Source organism: Macrotis lagotis, chromosome 8, assembly GCF_037893015.1.
Source record: "Macrotis lagotis isolate mMagLag1 chromosome 8, bilby.v1.9.chrom.fasta, whole genome shotgun sequence".
Classification (NCBI taxonomy): Eukaryota; Metazoa; Chordata; class Mammalia; order Peramelemorphia; family Peramelidae; genus Macrotis; species Macrotis lagotis.
In genome coordinates, this window is record NC_133665.1 from 26,533,657 (window position 1) to 26,547,672 (window position 14,016).

Sequence of the window (14,016 nt, forward strand, 5' to 3'; positions counted from 1 at the left end):
AGTCAGACTATGCAATGTCTTGCAGTGTCTCTTCTGCCTGTGCTTGTGCTGAACATTCTGTGTTCTTGTGCTGGGTGATAGTGAACTAAGGGGAGGAATACTTCCCAAGAATTTTCAGGATCTTATGATGATGACAAAAAGAGCCCCCAGGAAAGTCAGTTAAGAATATCAGCTATTACAGGGAATTGGCTCAAGTAGTACCGGTCATGGATGAGTGGTATCTAGTAACCTTCCTTTGCTTTCTCTTTCTGAGTTCCTTCTGTCTGTATCTCTCATCTTGACTGTGTTTAGTTACAATCTCCTGTCTGAATCTCATGTAACCTTTTTCTTAGGAGACTAGAGCTAAAGAGATCCCTTTGGGCAGTGTTCTGAGGCACACATAGAGTGGAGATAAAATTATGTTCCTATGTAGAAAGACTGGTATCAAAACTATTTCTCTCAAGTATAGCTGGTGTTTCTTTCATTTTACACCTTGCTCCTGGACCAAATTTCCCTGATGATTGAGGCCATGCAACACCAAGGTTACCAGAAGGTGTGGGAGATTGAAAATTTGCCTTTGAAGAGCTGTTCTTCCTTTCTTCTTTTCTTTTTTCTTTTGGTTTTTCCAAGGCAATGGGGTTAAATGACTTGCCCAAGGTCACACAAGTAGGTAATTATTAAGTGTCTGAGGGAGGAGTTTCGGGCTGAGCCAAGATGGAGACAAGAAAGGATCATGTCTTAGGTACTCTCTCATAAAACTCATAAGCTAAGGACTCTAACTAAAATTTTGAGAGAGGGAACACAGTGGGACCCAGGGAGGCAGTTCTACTCAAGGTAACCTGGAAAAGAGCAGAAAGGCTGTGCTTCCTGGGGTTGGAGGGGCGGCCAGTTAGAGGGGTGGCCCACCAGAGCAAAAGAACTTCAACCTCCCGGAGGCAGCCCCAGGGTGTGGGGAGCCGGTTCACAACAGCAGGGGAGTTTCCTGGGCTGAACCCCGGGGAACACCAGGCACAAAGTGGGGGAACAGTGGGGGACCTCTGCCAGAGCGAGCACATGAAGCCCAGCCCTCAGGGCATACAGCAAGCAGTTTGGCCACTGCAGTCCAGATCCAGGAAACAGAAGCAGGGGGAGCCTATAAGCAGGAGCCCCCAGGGCATGAGCCCATTGAGCTGAGGGAGGGGAGTGAAGAGAAAGACTTCAGAGCTCTGTCCTCTGCAGCTGGAAAAGGACTCTGGGGCTCTAACCACTTTCAGATCCTGATCACAGTCTAGGCCCCCCAATAAAACAGCAGGGACCCCACCTCAGCCCCGTGGCGGGGCGGGGCACATGTGGTCACTCACAGACCAGGAGGGAAGACAGAGCCTCACACACTGAGACCCTTGTGGGAGTGTCCCAAAAGCTCAGGAAGCACCAAAAAAACCAGGCTAAGGCTGGGAAAATGAGCAAGCAGAGAAACAAGAGGAAGACCATTGAGAAATATTTTGTATATGAAGCCAAGAAGGATCAAAATACTCAGTCTGAAGATGAGAAAGCACAAGCTCCTGCATCTAAAGACTCCAAGAAAAACAAAAATTGGGTTCAGGCTATGACAGAGCTCAAAAAAGACTTTGAAAATCAAATGAGGTATTTAGAAGAAAAACTGGGAAAATAAATGAGAGAGATGAAGGAAAAACATGAAAATAAAGTCAGCAGACTAGTCAAGGAAATGCAAAAAAATGCTGAAGAAAATAGCATGCTAAAGACCCAGCTTAGGTCAAATGAATAAAACAGTTCAAAAAGTTATTGAGGAGAAGAATGCTTTAAAAAGAAAAATTGGCCAGATGGAAAAAGAGATAAGAAAACTCGCTGAGGAGAACAAATCCTTCAGACAAAGAATAGAATTCAGGGAGATTGGTGAATTTACCAGAAATCAGGAATCAATACTTCAAAACCAAAACAATGAAAAATTAGGAAAGAAAATGTGAAATATCTCATTGAAAAACAACTGATATGGAAAACAGACTTAGGAAAGATAATTTAAAAATTACTGTAATACCTGAAAGTCATGATCAGGAAAAGAGCCTTGACATTTTCAAAGAATTACTACAGGAAAATTGCCCTGATCTTCTGGAAGCAGAGGGCAAAATAGAAATGGAGAGAATGCACCGATCCCCCTGAGAAAGATCCCAAAAAACCAACCCCTAGGAATATTATAGCCAAATTCCAGAACTCCCAAGTAAAAGAGAAAATATTACAAGCAGCCAGAAGGACACAGTTCAAATATCATGGAGCCCCAGTCAGGATCTCACAGGACTTAGGAGCAGCTACATTAAAAGCTCATATGGCTTGGAATATAATATACTGGAAAGCAAAAGAGCTTAGAATGCAACTGAGAATCAACTACCCAGCAAGGCTGAATGTCCTCTTCCAGGGAAAAAGATGGACTTTCAATGAACCAGGGGAATTTCAAATGTTTCTGTTGGAATGTCCAGAGCTGAACAGAAGGTTTGATCTTCAGATATAGGACTCAGGTGAAGCATGGAGATTGAAGGAGAGGGGGAAAATATAAGGGACTTGATGATGAACTGCATGTATTCCTGCATAGAAAAATGACACTAATAATACTCATATGAACCTTCTCAGTTAATAGAGCAGTTAGAGGGAGCTTTTATAGTTGAAGTACAGGAGAAATCTGAATCTGAAGATAAAATATGGTGGAAAAATGGAGTCAATAGAAAAAAGGTAAATGTAATGGGAGAAAGAAAAAGGAGAGGGGGAGTAGACCAAGATATTTCATATAATAAGATTTTTCTTTATTACAATGAGCTATTGCAATGATATAGAAGGAAGGAAGGCAAGGGGGAATGAGGGAATCTTTGCTCTCATCAGCGGTGGTTAAGAGAAGAAACAGCATATATACTCAATGGGGCATAGGCATCTGGAGTAAGAAGGGGGGGGGACAAGGGGAAGGGTTGGGGATGTGAATGAAAGAGGAGAGGATGGACCATGGGGGGAGAGTGGTCAGATATACACATTTTCTTTTTTACTTCTTGCAAGGGGCTGGGATTGGATGGCCTGTCTGGGACCATAGGGCCAGGTGGATGCTGGGCCTAAGGGGTGGTAGGGGGGCTCGGGGGCTCAGGTCCTCTTGGCCCCAGAGCCAGGGATCTGTCTGCTGCGCCACTCAGCTACCCTACAGCAGAGTCAGAGTGAAAGGAGAGAGAAAATATAATACATGGTAGTGAAGAAATTCGAAAGGAGGGAGTTGTGATCAGCAATGGCAATGGTGGAAAAATATGGAAGTAACTTTTGCGGTGGACTTATCATAAAGAATGTGATCCACCCACAACAGAGTTGTTGGTGTTGGAACAAAGACTGAAGCACATTGTTATTATTATTATTATTATTTGGGGGGCTGCAGGGCAAATGGGGCTGGGTGGCCTGCCTGGGGCTGCATAGCAGGGTGATCACTGGGTGTCTGAGGCCGGATTTGGACCTGGGTGCTCCTGGCTCAAGAGTTAATGCTCTGTCCACCACCCAGCCACCCTTACTATTGTTACTATTTTATTTTATTTGGGGTCTTTTTTTTTATTTTTACAGGGCAGTGCAGTTTGGGTGGCTTGCATGTCACATGGCTGGGTGTACAGGGCCGGATGTGGGCTCAGGTGCTCATGGCTCCAGGGCTGGTGCTCCATCCATTGTGCTACCTGGCCATACCTACAATTATTGCTATTTTTTCATTTTAATTTTTTTCTCTCCCCTTTACTTTATCGCTAAAGCAAGTCTATATTTATGGGGGAGGGGGTATTTCATTTACTCTTAAACAAGAATATTTTATTAATGTAAAAAACATTATTTGTACAAAATGAAAATAAATATTAAATAAAAAAAATTTTTTTAAAGTGTCTGAGGTCAGATTTGAACTTGGGTCCCCAGACTTCAGGGCTGGTGCTCTATCCACTGTGCTACCTAGCTGCCTGCTCTTTTCCCTTTTTCTTTATATTGCTGTCCTTGAATAGTAGTAGTATTAGCCCTTTTTCTTCCCTGGGTTCCTATCCAGAACTTCTGGCATTCATCTCTCCAGTACAGAGTCCAGGGCCCTGGGTTGTGTGATGTCTTCCTTCAGATCCTGCCTTTTTTCCTTTCTTCCTCCTTCTCTCCACCTAAAGCCGTCCCTGTCTTTTCTCTTTCACTTGCCATCAGCTCTCTGTACTAGGCCCTTTCTGACGTCCAGTACTTGGGGCTGCAGTGTGGTGGGTAACGTGGAGTCTGCTTGTGGTCCTCAGCATCCAGCCGTGTCCAGATGTGAAGTATGGCAAATGTATTCATTTGCTGCCCATTGATGAAGGCATCACCAGCAATCTCTTTGAGGTGTATTTCATGCCATACTTTCTGGAAGGTTAGCAATCCACCCAAAAAGGTATGTTTTGGGAAAAGGTATGTTTTGGGCTTGGGGAAATAAACTAGTGGGGAATTCATTTTCAAAGCATTGTATTGATTATGGGTGGGGTTCTTGGTGCAGGTATTCATGATCTCTAGAAAACACTAAAAACCTGACCTCCCCCTCTAACTTCTCCCACTTATCTTCCCAACTCACCTAGTTATATCCTGTATCTAGGAGAGAAAGCTACCTCTTTTATTTTTCTTAGTCCAGGCTAGGCCTTGGTGGTAGTTGTGTTCCTGCTGGCTCTCAACACCCTTCCTGGGTAAGCTTTTGGTCAGTTTGCCCAGTTCTTATTCCTAGAGAGTACAGGGCTTCTTTTGCCTCCATCATGTGAAACTCTAACTTTGACCATTTTTCCTTCTTTTTAGATTGAAGTCCAGGCTCTTAATCACTTGTTGCAAAGGGTGATTATTTATTGGAAAGACTCTTTTTCTATACAGGGTATCCCAAGTAGTAAAGAGATTTCAGTCCAGATTAATGTTCTGTCCCTTGACCAAGTGTCAGGACATGGGAACCCCTATGCTTTTAAACTTCTGGGTCTCAGTGTTAGTGGCTGAATTCACACTTGGCCTTTTCTAGCTTATTACCAATACTATTGTTCCCTGTAGTAACTAAATACTACAATGATCCTTCAGGTGATATCTTCCTTGTCTGTGGTGGAATCCCTCAATGAATTGTTGTATGATGACATTGGTGGTTGCCAGAAACAGTTGACTCAGATAAAGGAAATGGTAGAGCTGTGACTGAGACATCCAGGCCTCTTCAGGGCCATTGATATTTGACCTTTGGGTTCAGAAAGGACCCTGCCCAGGAAGAAATTAGGGAGAGAGCTTTTTAAAGTTAAGCTTTGTGAAAGGAGAATGGAAAGCAAAGGGAGAGTAGAAAGTAGTTAGCAATGCCTTCATGGCACTGTAGGAGTATAGTGAGTTGTATCCTCTAGAGATTTATCTTGAGGAATACTCTGCAGTGATCTGAATAATGACTTGGGTGCATATGCTCCTAGGAATCCTACATTCTGGGACTAGCCTGATTTCCCTAGTTTTTCATAAGACAGAGATCAAGTTGGTAATTAGAAAAATGAGTGTAAAAATGAGAATGCAAGCATAAATCTTGGAGTTCAGAGCACAAACTACTATTGACTTATAAGGAATATGATGAAGTAGTGACCTAATTTGAATGCCATATCCAAGTGAGATCATTTTAGAGGATTTATGAAGGGACTGGAAAAGATTTAGAGAAAAGGGTCAAAGAAAAGTACAGCAATGGGAAAATTGGTCTAGGTAAGGTTGATGTTTAACCTGAAGAAGAAAAAAGATTGAAATTACTAGATTAAATACTCCTTGAGTAAAGGAACTGTATTTCATTCTATATTCCTCACAGCTTCTTAGCGCACTGCCTTGCCATGAAGTAGGTAACTCGGCAATGAGTGTGGGCTCAATTTAGTGACTGTACTATGGACATGAATGGTTTGTATAAGAGTACTAAGCCATCACTCTTGTGTCTCATTTCATGGAAGAGGAAGCACTAGGGTGAAGAGCAAGTCAAAGTTACCTCTCTGGGTCTTAAACTTTCTTAAACTGATGATAGTATCAGATGACCTCCAAGTTCTTCACTCTTACTCTGAATTTTTAAAATGGGCTTGGCTCAGTAGAGATGATGGTTGGATGAGGCCATAATGAACACTAGAATGGACAGTAATGGAAGATAGGGAACCTGCATTTCTAGAGACTTCTTAAGATCTCTTTGTCCTTCATGATCTAGTTTCTTGCCTGAAGTTTAAGGACTAGGTCACCTTTTGGTTCCTTTCTAACTTGTGGAATCTGACTAGAGTTTTCCTAAGAATTATGTTTTACCCTTTAATGTTTCTTAACTCCTGAACCCCATGAGATACATGCTTGTGTCCCAGAATGTTTTTATATCGTTTTCCCTGTGTTCTCTCCTCTTCCAGTGACTTCACTGTGTACAACTCACTCCTCTGGGCTGAATACTGAATCATACTGTTACTTTTGCTACTTAAGGATTCATTCTTCTTGCCAGGTTTAAACTTTTCATCCCATCCCCAAATTTAACCTTTGCTTATCTTCCTGAAAATAGATAGTTGAGGAGGGAAGAGTATCAGTGTGGGTGCTAGCTTAACTTCGAATCTACTTTGGGACAGTTCTTAGCCTCTTTGGGGTATCCTGTTCTATGGGCCTCATGGAACAGGTAAGACCCTGATTCCTTGAGCTGTGGCAAATAAGACTGGAGTCTTTTTCTTTCTGATCAATGGTGAGTGACTTAATTCTTCCTGAGGTGAGTTGGCTCTAATGCTTAGTGTTGATTTCTAGCTGTCCCTTTGCATTTGTGTACATAGTCCTCTCCCCACTCCAACTCCTTCCCCTCAGTTTTAGTTAAGTTCAAGACAAAAGTGAGAACCACTGGTTTTGAAAGGGGGTGCAGGATATTTGCCTTGGGAGTGGTGAATTCAAATATACACCAGCCAGGGGAGGCAAACGGTTTCAATGTGTTAAAGGCATATGTCACGGGGCTCTTTTAATTGTTTTGTATGTGTCCTTGCCCCCAGAACTGTCTTCTATTAGAATTCAGAAAGTATGGGGGATATGTATCAGTTTGGGGGTTGTTAGAATTATTTCATTATCCACCCTAACTTATATGGGAATGCTAAATTGATGCTTTAAAAGGAGAGAAGGCTGTTTTCCTGAAAGTTATCTGAGTAAGTTAAGGGAGACCAAAAAAAATCCATGGTTTGTTGGGTCCTGCATTCCCTGAGGAAAAAGGAAGGGGGGGGTCATAGGAAAAGTAGCCTTGAAGTGCGGAGTGACTACTGCATCTGATTCTCAGGTGGTTGTTCTGACCAACTTGTCTCCTTTAATGTGTTCTTAGCAACATCATCATAATCCTATTTTCATAGCAGGGAAAACCAGACTTTTGCTTTCTGCTTTTGGCTGTTTTCCCAGGTCAGGATCTGTCAGAGGTGTATGGAGGGCTTTAGCTGTAAGAGTCTGAGCAGAGCTAGAGAGTAACCCTTATGGCTTCCTCTCTTTGGGGAGCAAAAAACCCAACCTTTTCTGTGCATCTCTTGAGGTCCTGAAATTATGAACAAGTTGGCTGGTGAGTCAGAGAGCAACCTGTGGAAGGCCTTTGAAGAGGCAGAAAAGAATGCTCCTGCCATTATTTCCATTGATGAACTGGATACCATTGCTCCCAAGAGAGAAAAGTTATAGATTCCTCTAAGGGAGAGAGGACTTTAATCCAGAGATCTTGTGCTTTGACAGACTCCTGGAGAAGTAGAATGTCTAATCGTGTCACAGCTCCTGACTCATGGATGGTTTGAAGCAGAGGGCACATGTGATTGTTATGGCAACAACCAACAGACTTCACAGCTTTGACCCAGATCTTAGATGGTTTGGTAATTGCCCCTTGGCTTTTTTGATGAAAACTCTTCTCTATGAAGTCATAGGATTATATATCTCATTTTAAAATACAGCATATTGGCCTGGGGATTAACATGTTCCTGCCACTGCTTTTCTTGAGATTTCATTTTCCCATCCATTTCTTCTCCTTCCCCTTCTATTCCCCTTTCTCTCAACAATAGCAGGGTTTGAGCTTTCTCTGGATCACATGTGCTCTGGATCACAGGAGGAGTCTTCCCTTTTACAAAAGCACATTTCCTTTGGTGAGGGAGCAGGTACATATGGCCAGAGCCTTGGGTTGAATTGGGTGTATTCCTGTATCCCTACAGGTCTATTTGACAGTTAGGTAAATATTGGAATTCCTGATGCCACAGGACACTTGTAGATTCTGCACATCCATACCAAAAGCATGAAGCTGGGGGACGATGTAGACCTAGAACACATAAGAGTTAAGGGGGTGGTGATGGCTAAGTAGGAAGATAAGGAATGAGGGGAAAGTTTGAGCCCCAGAGACTATATAGAGTAGAACTCTAGGTTGTTGAAGTGGAGCTCTTACTGATACAGAAGTATAGTGAGACACCTGAACTTTGGAAGATAAACTGTTGGAGAAGAAAAATGATTTTGAGGTTACTCTGAAATAGATTAATGTTGATGTGTGTGTGTCAAGTGCCAGTCATTGGGTGCCTGGCTCTGGCAAATGTAAACTGTTTCTGAATAGGTGATTCGAATTTGTGAATAGAACAATTGAAATTCTGAAGGCAAATCTTGTAGTGATGCCTCCTGAGAAGAGAAGACTGAGGCATCACCTCACAGTGGAAAGAGTTTATGGGGAGAGGGAATTGAGCAAGATATTCTAGGAGGCCTTGTGTGGAGTGTGCCCAGCCTTCTCTTCATACCTTAACTGCACAGTGAGGAAGAGGGAACCCCAGGTCTGGAACTGAGCTCTAAATCAGATTGACCTTCTGCCCACAGGTGGCCAATGAGACCCATGGACCCATAGATGCTAATCTGGCAGCCCTGTTCAGAGGCAGCACTGCAGGCTATTCAAAAGAAGATGGAGCTCATTGACCTGGAAGACATCAGTGGTCTGGAGGATGTAAAGCAGGAGCTCCAAGAACTTGTTCAGGTGAGGGAATCTTGAAACTAAAACTATTTCAGAGTTTTGTAGAATGACAAATCAGACTTCTGGTACCTACTCCCCAAGGATTGTTATAGCAGATGAGACTACTTTGGGGTGCATGGAATGGAGCCTGGGCTTATGGAAATGAGAAACTGCTGTCTTGAAACAAACTGGGTGTGTGTGTGTGTGTTCTTTTCCTACTCCCAGAAGGGGAGATGCTGTTGATGACATTCATTCATACTAATTCCTCATACTAGAGGGTGACATGAGCTCTCTTCTCATTTAGTACCCTGTGGAGCACCCAGACAAATTCCTCAAATTTAGTATGACACTTTCCAAGGTAGTCCTGTTCTATGGGCCCCCTGGATGTGGGAAAGCCCTATTGGCCAAAGCTATCAACAATGAATGCCAGGCAAACTTCATCTCCGTTAAGGGACCTGAACTTCTGACTATATGGTTTGATGAATCTGTGGCCAATGTCTGTGAGATGATTGACAAGGTATTTATTGGTTCAAGCCTCTTAACCTTTTGATTTCCAAACTAACAATGGGTAGGAGCTGATAATTGGATTGAAATATGAAATCATTTCAGCATTCTCTAATTATAATCATTTGATATGGGATGAAAGAGCCCTTTGGGGCAAACAATGCCTGTTGCAAATCTTCATATCTCTTCACCTCATTCCTGTTTTGAAGGCCTGCCAAGCTGCTGCCTGTGTTCTGTTCTTTGATGAACTGGATTTAATCCCCAAGGCTGGTAGTGGCAACACTGGAGATGGAAGAAGTGCTGCTGACAGAGTCATCATGCAGATCCTGACAGAGATGGATGGTATGTCCACAAAGAAATCTGTGTTCATCATTGGTGCCACCAACCCACCTGATATGAACCCTACAATTCTTCGACCTGGCTGCTTGGATCAGCTCATCTACATACACCTGCCTTATGAGAAGTGGCATGTTGCAATTCTTAAGGCCAACCTGAGAAAGTCACCTGTTGCAAAGGTCAGTATAGGGATTGAAGGGAAAAACTGACAACCATGTTTCTTTGTAACAGCAGTTTAATGTGGTGAGAAAATGGTCCTCCTGAATTGTTTTTACTCTTCTCCCCCCATCCCCCCAAAAATGTAGGTCTTATTCGGAGTGTTCCCGGGTAGCCCTTGTAAATTCCTTGGGAATTCTGGGTTCAAAGTCAGGAATAATCATTATAGGAGGGAAGACCTTTTTGAGACTTTAGGTCTTCTGTGCTGAATTTTCTTTCTGACTTGTGACAGGATGTAGACTAAGAGTTCCTGGCCAGGATAACTAATGGCTTCTCTGTGGCTGACCTGATAGAGATCTGCCAGCCTACTTGCAAGCTGGGTATCTGTGAGTCCACTGAGAGGGAAATTTGAGGAGAATGAGAAAGGCAGACTCAGCCAGCCAGGCCAAGTCCTTTACTCCAACCCGATTTCCCATCTAGCCAGATTTTACGAAATACTTAACCAGTACCATGCTCTTGAGTTCAGAAAATAGCTGGTTTGCAAGACACTGGCAAAGCTTCAGATACAGGACTTTTGCCCCAAGGAGCTCTCTTAATACTCTTGCAAAAGCTTCAAGTTTTCATACATTCTTTTGTTTCTTTATCTCAAATAGCTGATCTCATTGCCTCCGGTTTCTTTTTCCTTGCATTAATTTTCTCCACTTGACTACCCTATATGAATACTGAATTTTTTTAAGGAAAGATTTTATTTATTTTGAGTTTTACAATTTCCCTCCCATTCTTGCTTCCCTCCCCCCACTCACCACAGGAGGCAATCTATTAGTCTTTACATTGTTTCCATGGTATATATTGATCTTAGTTGAATGTGATGAGAAAGAAATCATATCCTTAAGGAAGAAAAATAAAGTATAAGAGATAGCAAAATTATATACTAAGATAACATTTTTTTTGAAATTGAATATGTTAATCTTTGGTCTTTGTTCAAATTTCATAATTCTTCCTCTGGATACAGGTGGTATTCTCCATTTCAGACAGCCCAAAATTGTCCCTGATTTTACCCTGATGGAATGAGCAAGTCCATCAAGGTTGATCATCACCCCTGTGTTGCTGTTAGGGTGTACATTGCTTTTCTAGTTCTGTTCATCTGGCTTAGCATCAGTTCATGCAAATCCTTCCAGGCTTCCCTGAATTCCCATCCCTCCTAGAAGAGTACTGATCTTAAAAAAAAAAAAAGTCCTTGCCTAAATACTTTCGTCTTACCCTTCACTGCCAAACTTCTAGAAATAGGACCTTATGCTATGGCTATAATTTTTTTATTCATATATTGCTCAACCCTTGCCAGTGCTTTTACTGAAAGTCTTTTTAAAAAGGCTATCAGTTGGGGGTGGAGCCAAGATTGCGACTAGAGAGGAACATCTCTTAGAAGCTCTCTCATAAAACTTTGAAACTAAGGACTCTAACTAAACTTTTGAGAGAAAGAACCCACAGAGGGACCCAGTGAGGCAGTTCACCTACTCAAGGTAACCTGGAAAAGAGCAGAAAGGCTCTGCTCCTTGGGGTCGGAGGGGCAGCCCGCCAGAGGGGTGGCCCACCAGACCTAAAGAACTTCAACCTCCCAGAGGCAGCCCCAGGGTACTGGGAGCCAACTCACAGCAGCAGGGGAGTCTCCTGAGCTACACCTCGGGGAGCACCAAGCACAACCTGGGGGTCAGAGGGGGGACCTCTGCCAGAGCAAGCACATGAAACCCAGCCCTCAGGGCACACAGCCAGCAAAGTGGTCTTTTGGAAGCCCAGATCCAGGAACAGAATCAGGCAGGAGCTGGTAAGCAGGAGCCCCCAGGGCATGAGCCCATTGAATCTAAGGAGGGGAGTGAAGAGAGACTGCAGAATTCTGTCCTCTGTCCCTGGAACAGGACTCTGAGGCTCTGACCACATTCAGATCCTGATCGCAGTCTAGGCTCCCCCATAGAACAGCAGGGCCCCCCCCCCAACCTCAGCCCCGTGGCAGAAGGGGGCACATATGGTCATTCACAGATCAGGAGGGAGGACAGAGCCTCACACACTGAGGCCCTTGTAGGAGTGTCCCAAAAGATCAGGAAGGACCCAAAAAACAGGCTAAGGCTGGGAAAATAAGCAAGCAGAGAGATAAGAGGAACACCATTGAGAAATATTTTGCATATGAGCCCAAGAGGGATCAAAATACTCAGTCTGAAGATGAGGAAGCATAAGCTCCTGCATCTAAAGACTCCAAGAAAAACAGAAATTGGGCTCAGGCTATGACAGAGCTCAAAAAAGACTGAAAATCAGATGAGGGATTTAGAAGAAAAACTGAGAAAATAAATGAGAGAGATGCAGGAAAAACATGAAAATGAAGTCAGCAGACTAGTCAAGAAAATGCAAAAAAAAATGCTGAAGAAAATAGCATGCTAAAAACCAGCTTAGGTCAAACGAATAAAACAGTTCAAAAAGTTATTGAGGAGAAGAATGCTTTAAAAAAGCAAAATTGGCCAGATGGAAAAGGAGATAAGAAAACTCTCTGAGGAAAACAAATCCTTCAGACAAAGAATAGAATTTAGGAAGATTGATGAATTTACAAGAAACGAGTATTCATTACTTCAAAACCAAAAAAAAAAATGAAAAATTAGAAAAAAATATGAAACATCTCATTGAAAAAACAACTGATATGGAATATAAACTTAGGAAAGATAATTTAAAAATTATTGGAATACCTGAAATTCATGATCAGGAAAAAGAGCCTTGACATCATTTTCAAAGAATTACTACAGGAAAATTGCCCTGAAATTCTAGAAGCAGAGGGCAAAATAGAAATGGACAGAATCCACCAATTCCCCTGAGAAAGAGATTCCCAAAAAAACAACCCCTAGGAAAATTATAGCCAAATCCAAGAACTCCCAAGTCAAAGAGAAAATATTATAAGCAGCTAAAAGGACACAGTTCAAATACCGTGGAGCTATAGTCAGGATCACACAGGACTTCCAGCAACTACATTGGAAGCTCACAGGGCTTGGAATATAATATACTGGAAGGCAAAAGAGCTTAGAATGCAACCGAGAATCAACTACCCAGCAAAACTGAATGTCCTCTTCCAGGGAAAAAGATGGACTTTCAATGAACCAGGGGAATTTCAAATATTCCTTTTGGAATGGCCAGAGCTAGACAGAAGGTGTGATCTTCAGATACAGGACTCAGGTGAAGCATGGAGATTGAAGGAGAAGGGTAAAATATGAGGGACTTAATGATGATGAACTGCATGTATTCCTGCATAGAAAAATGACACTGAAAAAATTCATATGAATCTTCTCAGTTAATAGAGCAGCTAGAGGGAGCTTTTAGAGATGAAGCACAGCAGAAAGCTGAATTTGAAGATAAAATATGGTGCAAAAATGGAGTCAATAGAAAAAAGGTAAATGTAATGGGAGAAAGAAAAAGGAGAGGGGGAATAGGCCAAGATGTTTCATATAATAAGTTTTTTATTACAATGAGCTATTGCAATGATATGGAAGGGGGTAAGGCAAGGGGGAATGAGGGAATCTTTGCTCTCATCAGAGGTGGTTAGGAGAAGAAATAGCATATATACTCAATGGGGTATAGACATGTGGAGTAAGAAGGAGAGGGGCGGATGGGGGAAGGAGGGATGTGAGTGATGGAGGACAGGATGGACCATGGAGGGGAGAGTGGTCAGATATAACACATTTTCTTTTTTACTTCTTGCAAGGGGCTGGGATTGGATGGCCTGTCCAGGACCATAGGGCCAGGTGTATTCTGGGCTTAAGGGGTGGTATGGGGGCTCGGGGCCTCTTGGCCCCAGGGCCAGGGATCTGTCTGCTGCACCACTCAGCTACCCTACAGCAGAGTCAAAATAAAAGGAGACAGAAAATATAGTACTTGGTAGTGGAGAAATACAAAAGGAGGGAGCTGCAATCACCAATGGCAATGGTGGAAAAATATGGAAGTAACTTTTGCTATAGATTTACCATAAAGAATGTGATCCACCCATAACAGAGTTGTTGGTGTTGGAACAAAGACTCAAGCATATTTTTTATTATTATTATTGTTTGGCGGGGGTGCAGGGCAAATGGGGC

General features: G+C 42.7%; 1 pseudogene; it reads left to right on the forward strand.

The window, feature by feature from the left end:
* Positions 1-5,025: 5,025 nt before the first annotated feature.
* On the forward strand, positions 5,026-10,415 carry LOC141496412 (transitional endoplasmic reticulum ATPase-like; annotated as a pseudogene).
* The last annotated feature ends 3,601 nt before the right edge of the window (positions 10,416-14,016 follow it).